The sequence below is a fragment of the Parasteatoda tepidariorum genome, chromosome 8, assembly GCF_982258835.1.
Source record: "Parasteatoda tepidariorum strain Cologne lab strain chromosome 8, Ptep-v5.0, whole genome shotgun sequence".
Taxonomy (NCBI): domain Eukaryota; kingdom Metazoa; phylum Arthropoda; class Arachnida; order Araneae; family Theridiidae; genus Parasteatoda; species Parasteatoda tepidariorum.
Window position 1 is genome coordinate 56850529 of NC_141762.1, and position 11811 is coordinate 56862339.

The 11811-nt window shown below is 28.1% G+C and overlaps 1 protein-coding gene across 2 annotated transcripts in view; it reads right to left on the reverse strand.

Moving 5' to 3' along the window:
• Positions 1 to 3141, reverse strand: part of LOC107439155 (polypeptide N-acetylgalactosaminyltransferase 13) — a 326736-nt gene extending 323595 nt beyond the window's left edge. The window contains exon 1 of one of the 2 annotated variants that reach the window (XM_021148903.4): positions 2788 to 3141. The gene's annotated coding sequence lies outside the window, so the exon portion shown is untranslated. The remainder of the gene's footprint in view (positions 1 to 2787) is intronic. The other variant, XM_071181345.2, reaches the window with a different exon arrangement.
• Positions 3142 to 11811: the final 8670 nt, after the last annotated feature.

Below are 11811 nucleotides of genomic sequence, written 5' to 3' on the forward strand. Positions count from 1 at the left end.
GAATAAAATGTCATTTTTAAACACTTTAAATTCATCTCCGAAGCTTGATTTAAAATGCAAAATCAGATTTTTCGAAGATCCTCGTTGATTGAGAGCAGAAATGCTTATTGTAAATTTGAATGCGTGAAATAAAAGTATTTAACAAGCATGCATATAAAAATCAATTTTGCGGATGATTAAAATTACGTACTACATACATTAATAAAGAATTTAAACAATCCTACAAAACTTCAAAAACGCGGTCATTTTAAACTCAGTGAAATGATAGTTATAATTGCTCGTATCATTGTGAAGCACTACTGAACATAATGAAAGGCGCAACAAATCCATTTTGTAATTTGAAAATGGTAAAAAAATATTTTTTGAGTACCATATAATGTATCGATTTTACGCGAAATAATAAATTTATAAAATTATGTATCAAAACTTTGACAAACACACCACTGAACTCAGAGGTAAGTTTTTAAATTGTCCAGTTCATATTGGTGTATATCCTAAAAAATACTCGATAAGTATCAATTTGCGTATCATATAACGAATCTCAATTTTGAACTTCAATAAAATATAAATGTAGAAAATATTCACTAAAACACAAACATTGAAATCCGGAACTCGGCGAAAAGTCACAGTGAATGAAATTACGGTTGACCAAAAAAAAAAAACTTGAATCTAATATACAGAATCTAATTTGCAGAATCTAAATCTTGAATCTAATTTGCACATCATAAATATCAGTAGCATACACAGACTTGGGTGCGCCCCAACTTAGACTGACCATAAAAAATTTAAAATTATATGAAAAAAAAAAGGCTGATGAAGAGATTCTTATTAATTTTATTTTAATTCAATTTACGAAAATGAAAATAGTAATTGTGATGAAAAGGTAGAATTAAGGTACTAAATTGACACACTGTATACATTTACCACATTGAAATGAATTTTTTTTTTTTTTTTTTTACAATTGGAAATAACTCATTAAAGTAATTGTATTCATAGTTCAGTTGAGAGTTATTATTTATGAAGTTAATTAAAGATAATTTTATAATTTTTTTTTAATAATGGAAGAAAATAACTCACAAAAGTAATTATATTCATAGTTTAGTTAAGGATTATTATTTATAAAGTAAACCAAATATTTTATAAAAAAAAAATATTTTGATTTTAACGTATGGTGTTATTTTTTCTCTTGAGTGCGACCTCAAACTTCTTGCCCCGCACCGGGATTGCGGAAATGTTATTTAAGCCTCTAATAAATATTAAATTCTTATTTCACTCAACTTTGCAAACTTTTTATAACGATCAAAATATACAGATTTTTAATTTACTCGTTGAAAATGGGAAATTCATATTCCACTCAACTTTGATCAAAATCTATTATTTGATCTACTTTATTCTCAATTATTTATCAAACTCTTACTATAACAACCAAATATACCAATGTTCATTTTTCACATCAAAAATATTAAATACATATTTAATAACTTTTAAAACTATTACGAGTTATAACTATGCACTCTGAAAACTTAAAGCATGGTCATAGAGTAGGTTTTAATTTACGGTTTCCCGGAAGGAAATAAAAACGGAAAAACTTATCATTAAATGTGATTTATGTATACATCTTCGATGCATGTGAAGTACAAAACGTTCTTAGCACAAAAAACGCGAGCAACAGATTTATTTTCGCTCTTAATACACTCGTGATTACAGGATACGGTACACGCTCAAGATAACAGAGAGAAAAAATCCCTTATGCACGAAACACGTCTAATGAAAATGAGATTTCATCGGCCTAGTTTTCGGAATTAGTCATTTCCGAAGAACGATGGATAAAAACTTAAAATGATATATTAATTTACACTGTCAACACCATGAATTGAAGAAAATTGTTATTTTATCAGCATCTTGACATGTCACGTAAGTTTGAGATATTAAAAATAGTTCGAGATTTTGCTACAAAAAAAAATTTTTTACTTTTTGCGAAACGCCCTTTCTCTTCTCTTTTTATTTTAAATATGTTAATATATGTTATTATAAACTCAACAAATGTTAGTATACTCAGCTAATTATGATATATTACGAATTTGATAAATGTATCATTCAATAATTAGAATAATATTGCTTGATAATTTCACTCACTTCATTGACAATTAGGTATTACTATCCACCGTATCATGCAGATTAAAGAAAAGGAGACATTATTTAGCATATGAAAACTTCAAAATTTAAAGTTTCAAGAGTCCGTTTTAAATTTATTTTTATTGAAAACTACTTCAATAAAATCAATAAATTTAACAAAAAAGTTTTAAGCATATGTTTTAAAAGGAAAAAGTTCAAAGTTAAATTATTTACATAAAATTCTACATTTGCATTACTAAAGTTTTAAATCTAATTTCTCATAAAATATTCAATTGTAATTTTCTGTGCTGTTACCATTATTTAATAAAAGTTACTTAAATATATTTTTTTATTAGTTATTTGTATATAATAGCAATATAATAATTTTAAAATTTAATCTTTGATTATTGTTAGTCGCGTATTTTCTTCTAAATTAAATACAATACGTTAAAAAGTTGTTTTGCTAGTTAACGAGAAATTTAAGTGCTTAACTAGTTCGCGTTTCAAAAAGCAGAAAACTGTAAATTTAATGACAATATTTATTTTAAAAATACTAACGAATTTTACTTAACGAATAACAACATTAAATAGTAGTTTCAATAATATTAAGTTTTTTTAGAAGAAAAAAAAATACAATAAAGTTTTTTTTTACTAAAGGGAAAAAAAACATACCTTTTTCTTGATAAATCTGTTTTCAAATTTAAAGAATATAAATATTAAAAATAATCCTTAAATATGTAGTCACTAACGTCAATTTCTAATCATTTTCACCAGAATTTAGGAACATATATCAAATTATGTCATTCCCTTTTTTTTTAAAAAAATGAACCACTTCACATAATAACTCACAACCACGAGCAAAACAAAGTCACAGAGCCAGAGCACAACATCAACAAAAAGGAACAAAACCAGCGAACAATTGATTCACCAAAGCTAGCAGCAGCCGGTGTCATCTAACATTACTCTACATTGGCACGAGGAATAAGAATGATTCGTTTCTTATGCAACCGCAAGAGGGCGCACTCCGTCGACTCGTATATTTCAAAGAAGAAGAAGGGGTAAAGCGCAGGTTTAGTAGTCTATTCTTCACTGTAATGCGAAGGGCTGGGGAAGTAATTTCTCTGAAAAATTAAAGCATTTGTTTTTAAGATTGATGATGAGGATGAGAATTAGTTTTCAGCGAGGCTCTTGCATCTGTTGTTGGTTTTATTTATTTAATTCAATTAGATTTTCAAACTAGCGCAAAGAAACGTCTGGCATAGAATTAAGTCAACTATTCTATTCTTAATGTATTTTAAGATGTATCTGTGCAGTTTTAGATTAAATTATCCCCTTACAAAAAATAAAATAAAATAAAAAATAAACATTTAGTAAACAAAATAAAATTTACTTAGTCTCTTAAGAAATATAACTTACTTAAATATATAAATTTTGATGAAATATAAGCAGGTTTTATTTTACACACGAAACAGACTTATTTATTTCGAACAGATTTTATTTTATTTTGTATTAGTAATTGCGCATTTTATTTTATTTTACCCACCTAGATTTAAATTTACTTTGTCCTCATGTAGTGGATGTTAATGTTGAAATATTTGTTATATTGGATCAAGCATTGAAAAAAGAAATATTCCCCTTGGAGAACATATTAAGTAAAGTAACTGAATTTGAACAGGAAAACCACGAAATCTCCCTACATTCTGCACGACCATACTAGAGCTTTAACGCTTATTCACTTAGATATTGTACAATGTGCGGCGATTGGTTGTACGACGGTAGCAAATACGAACCAATCAAGCATATACTAGTCGGGAATCAAATCCGAGCAACCTGGTTCAAAGGTGAATATGAGCACACTATCATTCTAGCTTAAATATGAGTAGACTGAAAAATGTGGTATTATTAAAACAGTTTAATATCAAACATTCATTTTAAATATCGCAGGGATAAACTATGCCTTGATTCTGGTATATATGCCTGCCCAATATGTACCGTTAAACAGATTTTTGTAAAACCTTATTTTGATCATAAAACACTGCTCCTAATAGATCATCGAAGTGGCGCATCACTCGAATCAGTCAGTAAACGGGCAGGTGACCACTTTGATCAGCCTGCAAAAGGACCGATATCAGTCCTCGTTCTACCATAAAGTTTACTGGCTATCAAAGTGGGGGAGCCATCCCCTCTGCAGAGGATCAAAACTATGAGGAGGAAGTGAAAGCTTACTTTGCTAGTGTGGGTCTTCCTGGCCAAGCAATATCGCCCTTCCACCATACTGTTTGTAGTGCAGATGTAGGGGATTTGAATCTTGCCTAGATGTACTTCTGTATTGCTTTTCTCTAATTTGTTTTTCATACTGACAGAGGCTTATAAACCATACTTTGTAATGAGCCCACAAGTGTGATTAAGCATGTATACTTATACTTTTATTTACTTCACACTATGGACTATTGGCGACAGTCCGGGAAACATCCCTGAAGATGATCTGGAGACAACACACGTAAGTCACATCCCGTTTTACAGGAAGGACGCAATCACACACCATCAATCTATCCACAGATCGTAATTTTGACCTGAACAAGAGCTCATCAATCTCCGATGAAGTACTTCCAGAGGTTTCGATTTGTTGCGAGAACTTAGAGGACTTTGTGACCCTGACAAATTTAGCAAGCACCAATCACAATTTCTTACACGGGGAGTCTTCAGCCGGTGGGTATCGAACACACCACCTCTCGGATGTGGGCCCAACTTCCTACCAAACAGGCTATCCCGGCCATGCATAAGTATGCATAACAATAAATAAAATAAAAACTTTGCCAGTCTTTCCAGCATGTAAAAGCAAACGCTCCGTGGGTATCTGGGAATTACACCACCCTGTACAAATACGTATTAAATCTTATTGCTGAATCTTAAACATCGTTTTTGTACCACCTTGTAGCATTGAAGAATTATACTTAAATAAAATTACTTGTTATAAGCATTCGTTTTATAATTGTTCATTATCAAAAAGAGTATTGAAAAGCGATAATCAAAGATTAACCTTTCCTTACAGAGACTGTCCATGTATGGTGCTGCCATCTATGCGTGAATGAGAGCATCGTATTCTAAAAAGACCAGGATCACAAATTGAAGAGTGCAGGACAGTGGAAACTCCACATGTATTGAATAGAATGGAATGGGGGAAATATTTTAGTGTCAATGCTGGACTCGAACCCCGCACTATCGGTCGTAAGATTCACAGATTAGCCCTCTCGGATATAATATGTATCCAGCCGCAAGGAACTAATTGGCTTCATTAGGTGTGCCTAATTGGTGCGATAAAATTCTAATTGCTTAACCGTATTAGGTGAAGGCAGTTAATAAACGGTTTTTCTTATAGTTAGTAGTTTGAATACCATCTTATTTATAGTTATTTGACAGTTTTGTTTTAATGTGGTGAAATAACATTTAAATAAATTGTTATTTAACCATTTTTTTCCAAAAAAGAATTTTTGACCGTGAAATGTTTCAAAAACTTTGCTCATTTTGATCCTTATATTCCTTAACTTTTGTATAAAATTTTCCAATTACTCATTTTGGATGTTTGAGACAAGTATGCTTGAACAATTATGTTAGAAATTGAGACAGGAAATATTAGGATAGATAACATAGTATATTAGCATAAAAAAACATAAATTCATAATTATTTTTTCAAAATTAATGCATTTTTAAATAAAAAATATATTTATAAATATATTACTTTTTCAAAAATTATACTTCGTTAAAACATATGGATTTTAAAAAGTTATATTTTTAATTTGGAAACAATCTAACAAGAGCAAAAAATAAAACAATTTGAAATAATTTTATTCTTGTATGAAATAAAAAATACTTCTTCGCATATTAAGAATCACTATTAATTGAATGTATTATTTATTGGCTTAAATCCAACTATATAATTGCATGAAAAATATATAAATTGAAAATTTTTTCAAAAAGAATGCTTCATTAAAACATGTGGTATTTACCAAATCAGAATTATACTTTGGAAAAATTTAAATAGGAAAAAATAATATTTTGATATAAAGATATTTTATTCGTCAACTTGATGAAAAGAAATTATTGTATCTCATAGTAAAAAATGCTATTTACTCGATATAAATCATTCTTGATTAGAATCCAAATATATAATTATTAAAATATTAAATAGAACATACATAAAAATATACAAATAACATACATAAAAAAACATATACTTAACACACATACCTAGCATACACATTCAAAAAAAAACATTTTATTTCATAGTAAAAATTGCCATTTACTCGATATAAATCTTTCTTGATTAGAATTCAATATATAATTATTTAAATATTAAACAGAACATGTATAAAAAATATGCAAATAACATACAAAAAAACATATATACTTAACATACATACCTAACATACATATATAACATAAAAAGCCTGTGCATAAAAATATACATAAAACATATATGCGTAAAATATATAATCATAGAACGTTCATAGAAAAACATGTATACATAAATATTATATAGCCACAGATAAAAGCACTTTATTTAACAATTGGTATTTAAAGAATCAGATATATAGTTTGGGAACAATTAAATTTGAAACTATATAATGTAAGTTATAAATAAATTTTATTCCTGAATTGAATTTTTAAAAAAATTCAGAGCATATTAAAAATCACCATAACCACGATACATTTTTTATTAGTTGTAAACCAGATATATAATTAAATAAAAAAATTTCAAAAGGAATGCTTGATTAAAACAAGTAGAATTTCGTCAAAATATAATCTATTATAAATGCATATCTTTGACACAATAAAATATGGAACAAATTTTTTCATACAGATTCTAAAGTTATTTTATTCCTGACAAAGTAAAAAAATGGCTTATTAAAAATCGATGCATTTTTGTTGGATAGAATCCAAATATATAAAAACACAAAAGGTCTATACATTATCACGTTTTTAAAACGAATATTTCATTAAAACACTTTTGGTATTTTTTTCCGTCAGATTTATAGTTTGAGAACAATTAGTTATGAAAAAAAATGATACAAAGTAGGATTTAAAGTCATTTTATTCTTCAATGGAATAAAAAAAAAACATTTTATCGCGTATTAAAAATCGCCATTAATTCCACATACTCCACATATTTCTCTGATTGGATAGAATCCAACCAAAGAAAAAAGACACCATTATCCTTTCGACAAAAATGATGAAGATGTTAGGTGAATTTACTGTCTCTGGGGAAGATGCGTACGAATACATTTTGGAAAATGCTTATATCTATATTTTTTCAAACAACTAGGCAATTTTCGAAAAAGTATTTTCCTTTATATTTGAAAGATTTTTTTTATTAAACGACATACTCAGGATTTTCGAGTAGATAGCTTTAAAAAAAACTCTACTTAGAAGTATTGAATTTGCAAATATATGAAAGGCATCTCAATTTCTTTCATTTAAAATATAGTATAAATCGACAAGAACTTCTATATTTTACTACTGCTGTTTACGTAACAAGATACCGTTACTATATTTTAACTGTTTTTCTTACATAATAAGTTTAAAATTGAAGGAAAAATCGGTTTGAAATAAGCCTTATTGATCTTTTTCTTAATTTCTTAACCTCATCTCAATTTCTTTCATTTAAAATATAGTATAAATCGTTAAGAACTTCTATATTTTACTACTGCTGTTTACGTAACAAAATACCTTTTCTATATTTTAACTGTTTTTCTTACATAATAAGTTTAAAATTGAAGGAAAAATCGGTTTGAAATAAGCCTTATTGATCTTTTCTTAATTTCTTAACCTCATCTCAATTTCTTTCATTTAAAATATAGTATAAATCGTTAAGAACTTCTATATTTTACTACTGCTGTTTACGTAACAAGATACCGTTACTATATTTTAACTGTTTTACTTACATTAAAAGTTTAAAATTGAAGGAAAAATCGGTTTGAAATAAGCCTTATTGATCTTTTCTTAATTTCTTAACCTCATCTCAATTTCTTTCATTTAAAATATAGTATAAATCGATAAGAACTTCTACATTTTACTACTGCTGTTTACGTATACCGTTACTATATTTTAGCTGTTTTACTTACATAATAAGTTTAAAATTGAAGGAAAAATCGGTTTGAAATAAGCCTTATTGATCTTTTTCTTAATTTCTTAACCTCATCTCAATTTCTTTCATTTAAAATGTAGTATAAATCGATAAGAACTTCTATATTTTACTACTGCTGTTTACATAACAAGATACCGTTACTATATTTTAACTGTTTTACTTACATAATAAGTTTAAAATTGAAGGAAAAATCGGTTTGAAATAAGCCTTATTGATCTTTTTCTTAATTTCTTAACCTCATCTCAATTTCTTTCATTTAAAATATAGTATAAATCGATAAGAACTTCTATATTTTACTACTGCTGTTTACGTAACAAGATACCGTTACTATATTTTAACTGTTTTACTTACATAATAAGTTCAAAATTAAAGGAAAAATCGGTTTGAAATAAGCCTTATTGATCTTTTTCTTAATTTCTTAACCTCATCTAAATTTCCCTTCGTTATTAAATTAGGAAACGAGACTTAAACACACATATATTATAAAAACAAATTTCTAAGTTCTTCTTTTAATTTTTTACTATGTAATTTTTTTAAGTTGATAATGAAATCCGCTTTAAAATGAAAGCCTTCAGATGCATTCGCTTAATTAGTTTATTTTTCTTCTACTTGTAATTAGTTTAAAAGATAAAAATGACTGCAGTCTTTCTTCTTTTTTTTTAAAGAAACATCATACAATTACTCTAATTAATGAGCTAACAACCTGTCGTTTAAGAAAGTACCTAACACATTTTCGTAGATAAATTGGATATATCAGTGCACAAATTTATAAGAGTAATATAAATTTTTGAAAAGATTTAAATAAGTTTTAATTTCAGTGACAGTTTTAGTTTAATGTTTCCGTTCATAAGTTTTAGTTTTAGTTGACAGCGCTACAGATTTTTAAGAGTTTCAAGTCAATATTCTATTTAATATCTAGACCCGAAAGTTAATCTTACTTTACCTTTTTTTAAGATGATCTAGTAACTAAACACATTAATCATTTTTTCACATCTGTTTATCGTAAACATTTTGCCGTCTCTGGATCCCCTCTTGCGAATTCTAAACGCTCTAATTGCCAGAAAATTTCTGCGTTTCACACTTCCGTTTACCGCGCATTAAAGCTTTGCTTTGACACTTCTTTAAACTCCTAAACTTCCTCCGATCGTTTGCTGTTAATCGTGGATTATCGGTAAACGATATAGCTCTTACTAAACCCATTAGAGATAAAAGCTCTTTTTTTTAATCTTATTGCTCGTTACTTTACAGTTTTTCTCTCTCATTTGCTACAAAATTGCCCAATAGCCTACTCTGTTTTGGTTTTAAAAGTCATTTTCAGGTCTGTTAACGAAATTAAATTTAATTTATTTAAAGAATCTTTCAGCGTTAAAAATAACTCAGGCATTTACCACGTACCTTCCCAGTGAGACCTTGGCTATATCGAACAAACCATACGTGTTTTAACGTTTAGGCTAAAGGAAAACGATTAATATATCCATTATGAAGAATGCGATAAATCATCAGTTGTAACACATTGTTAGAATTTTGATCATAAATTCTATTTCGACAGTATTAAAATTATTTCCACATCTCTCACATCAGCTCATCTTGATTGCCTGGAATCATGTTTCATTCATATAAATGTAACTTCCCTTGTTAATGACTTGAAATCCTCAGCACCTCTTCAAAGCGCGTGGAAATGCATTTTGCTGTAATTTGACTCTCTCGGCGTTTTTAATTTCGTTTTGAAACAGTAATTATTTTCTGTTTAACACTCTCGGCTACCGCGGTTTTTCTAGTTTTGTTTTTTATCTTTTTTTCCTTTGGACATTTTACATGTTATATTTCAAACCACTTTTGTTTTCCTCATCAACTTCTGGCAAGTCTTGAAAATAGGCGTTTATTTTTGAGACCTTGAAATACGTCTACTTTTATTACCAACTTTAAAATTTTTTGAAGCCAATGAAATTTTATATCATTAAGTATACCACATATTCTTGTTGATTGTGTTGATAGATATTTTTTATCTGTATTTTTTAATTATAATTTATTTAAAAAAAAAGCTGAACAATTGAAAATCCCTTTTTGCACACTGTTTCGAAACAGTTGTTTTGGAGGAAAAAAATATACTGTATAACAATCTATAACAATACATAAAAATATATTGTATAACAATATAAACAGTATATTTTTGTAACAACGTATACAATATAGTTTTGTAACAATATACTAAATTTTTTAAGGCTCCGTGCATAGCCAAGTGAAGTTTTCAATCAAGTATATTATAGAAAATAGTGCAGAAATTTTATATTCTTACTTAGCTTCGAAGACACTCTTACGGGCGGTTGTCACGGAACACCCTGTATTTTTATTGACACTCCTTTTGACAAAATGAGTATTCACTTGTTTTAAATATCATGGAAAAAAATACGGCTAGCTATTTTTTAATATTGTTTCAAAAGTAGAGTTTTGTTTAAAACTCTCGTAGATTCTTTTAAAGAAATTATTGATGTGGGAAAATGAAACTTTTTTCCGAAGAGTATAAATTAAAGTGTCAAAAACTAGCGCCTTCAGTTAGAGTATGTCAAGTAAGTCTCTTGTTTTTGGTTGTCTTAGAAAGAATTGAAGTTACTCTAGTGATGAAAAATTCAGTTTGGAGGGAGAGAAGAAAAAGAAAAAAAAAGATTTCTTTGTTCTTTTATGTCTGCAGGGTTTTCAAACAAATATTTTTCGCCATAAAAAGTTTTTAGAGGAATTTGTTTTTGAAGTTGATAAATACGTAATTACAACTATAAAGAAAGGGGAAAAAATACTTTAAGGGTGCTGATTCTCAAAAATTATGTCTTACTTAATAAAAAGAGAAAGGTATATAGCTTTATAAAAAACATGATTGATATTTTGTTTCTGTTTACTTGAAACACACTTTTTTTTAATATTAAATGTCTTGATGTCCTGACTAATAAAAACTGCCTTACATTTTTCGACATATTTTTCAACATAATGTTTTAAAAGAAAAATAATGAAATATTTATTTAAGTAGTTTTGTTTTTTGATATACGTAATGATATTAATTAAGCAAAAAAAATCAAACATATTTATTAAGTTAAATGATTTTATATTTTTTAAATATTTCCTCTTCATTAACTCTTTGACGCAGAATTTTTTGAAAGCTATTTTTCATAATTTTCCATTGTTTTTTATAAATTTAGGTCAAAATAAGTTAAAGATACTATAATAAACATTTTAATAATTTATTGTTATGAAATACAGCATGAAACTCTGATGTCTTCTTTTGCGTTAAAGGTAAAATCTTCCAAACAATACAGTGTGCAACAATACTATAAGATCACTGAAGCTTATTTTATAACCAGTGTTGAACAGCAGACCCAAATTTTATGGGTTTACGACTACTAATGTTCAACTCCGTAGCCTTGTAAGTCTGAGCCCAATCCAGCAGACAAGGGAACTCCTGGATCAAGCATTGGCAGAAATTTTCCTTCGTGGAGGACTTTTTGATGGAGCTAACCCACATTTGCGTTACATGGAGAGGAAGACCACTAGAACCTCCCACG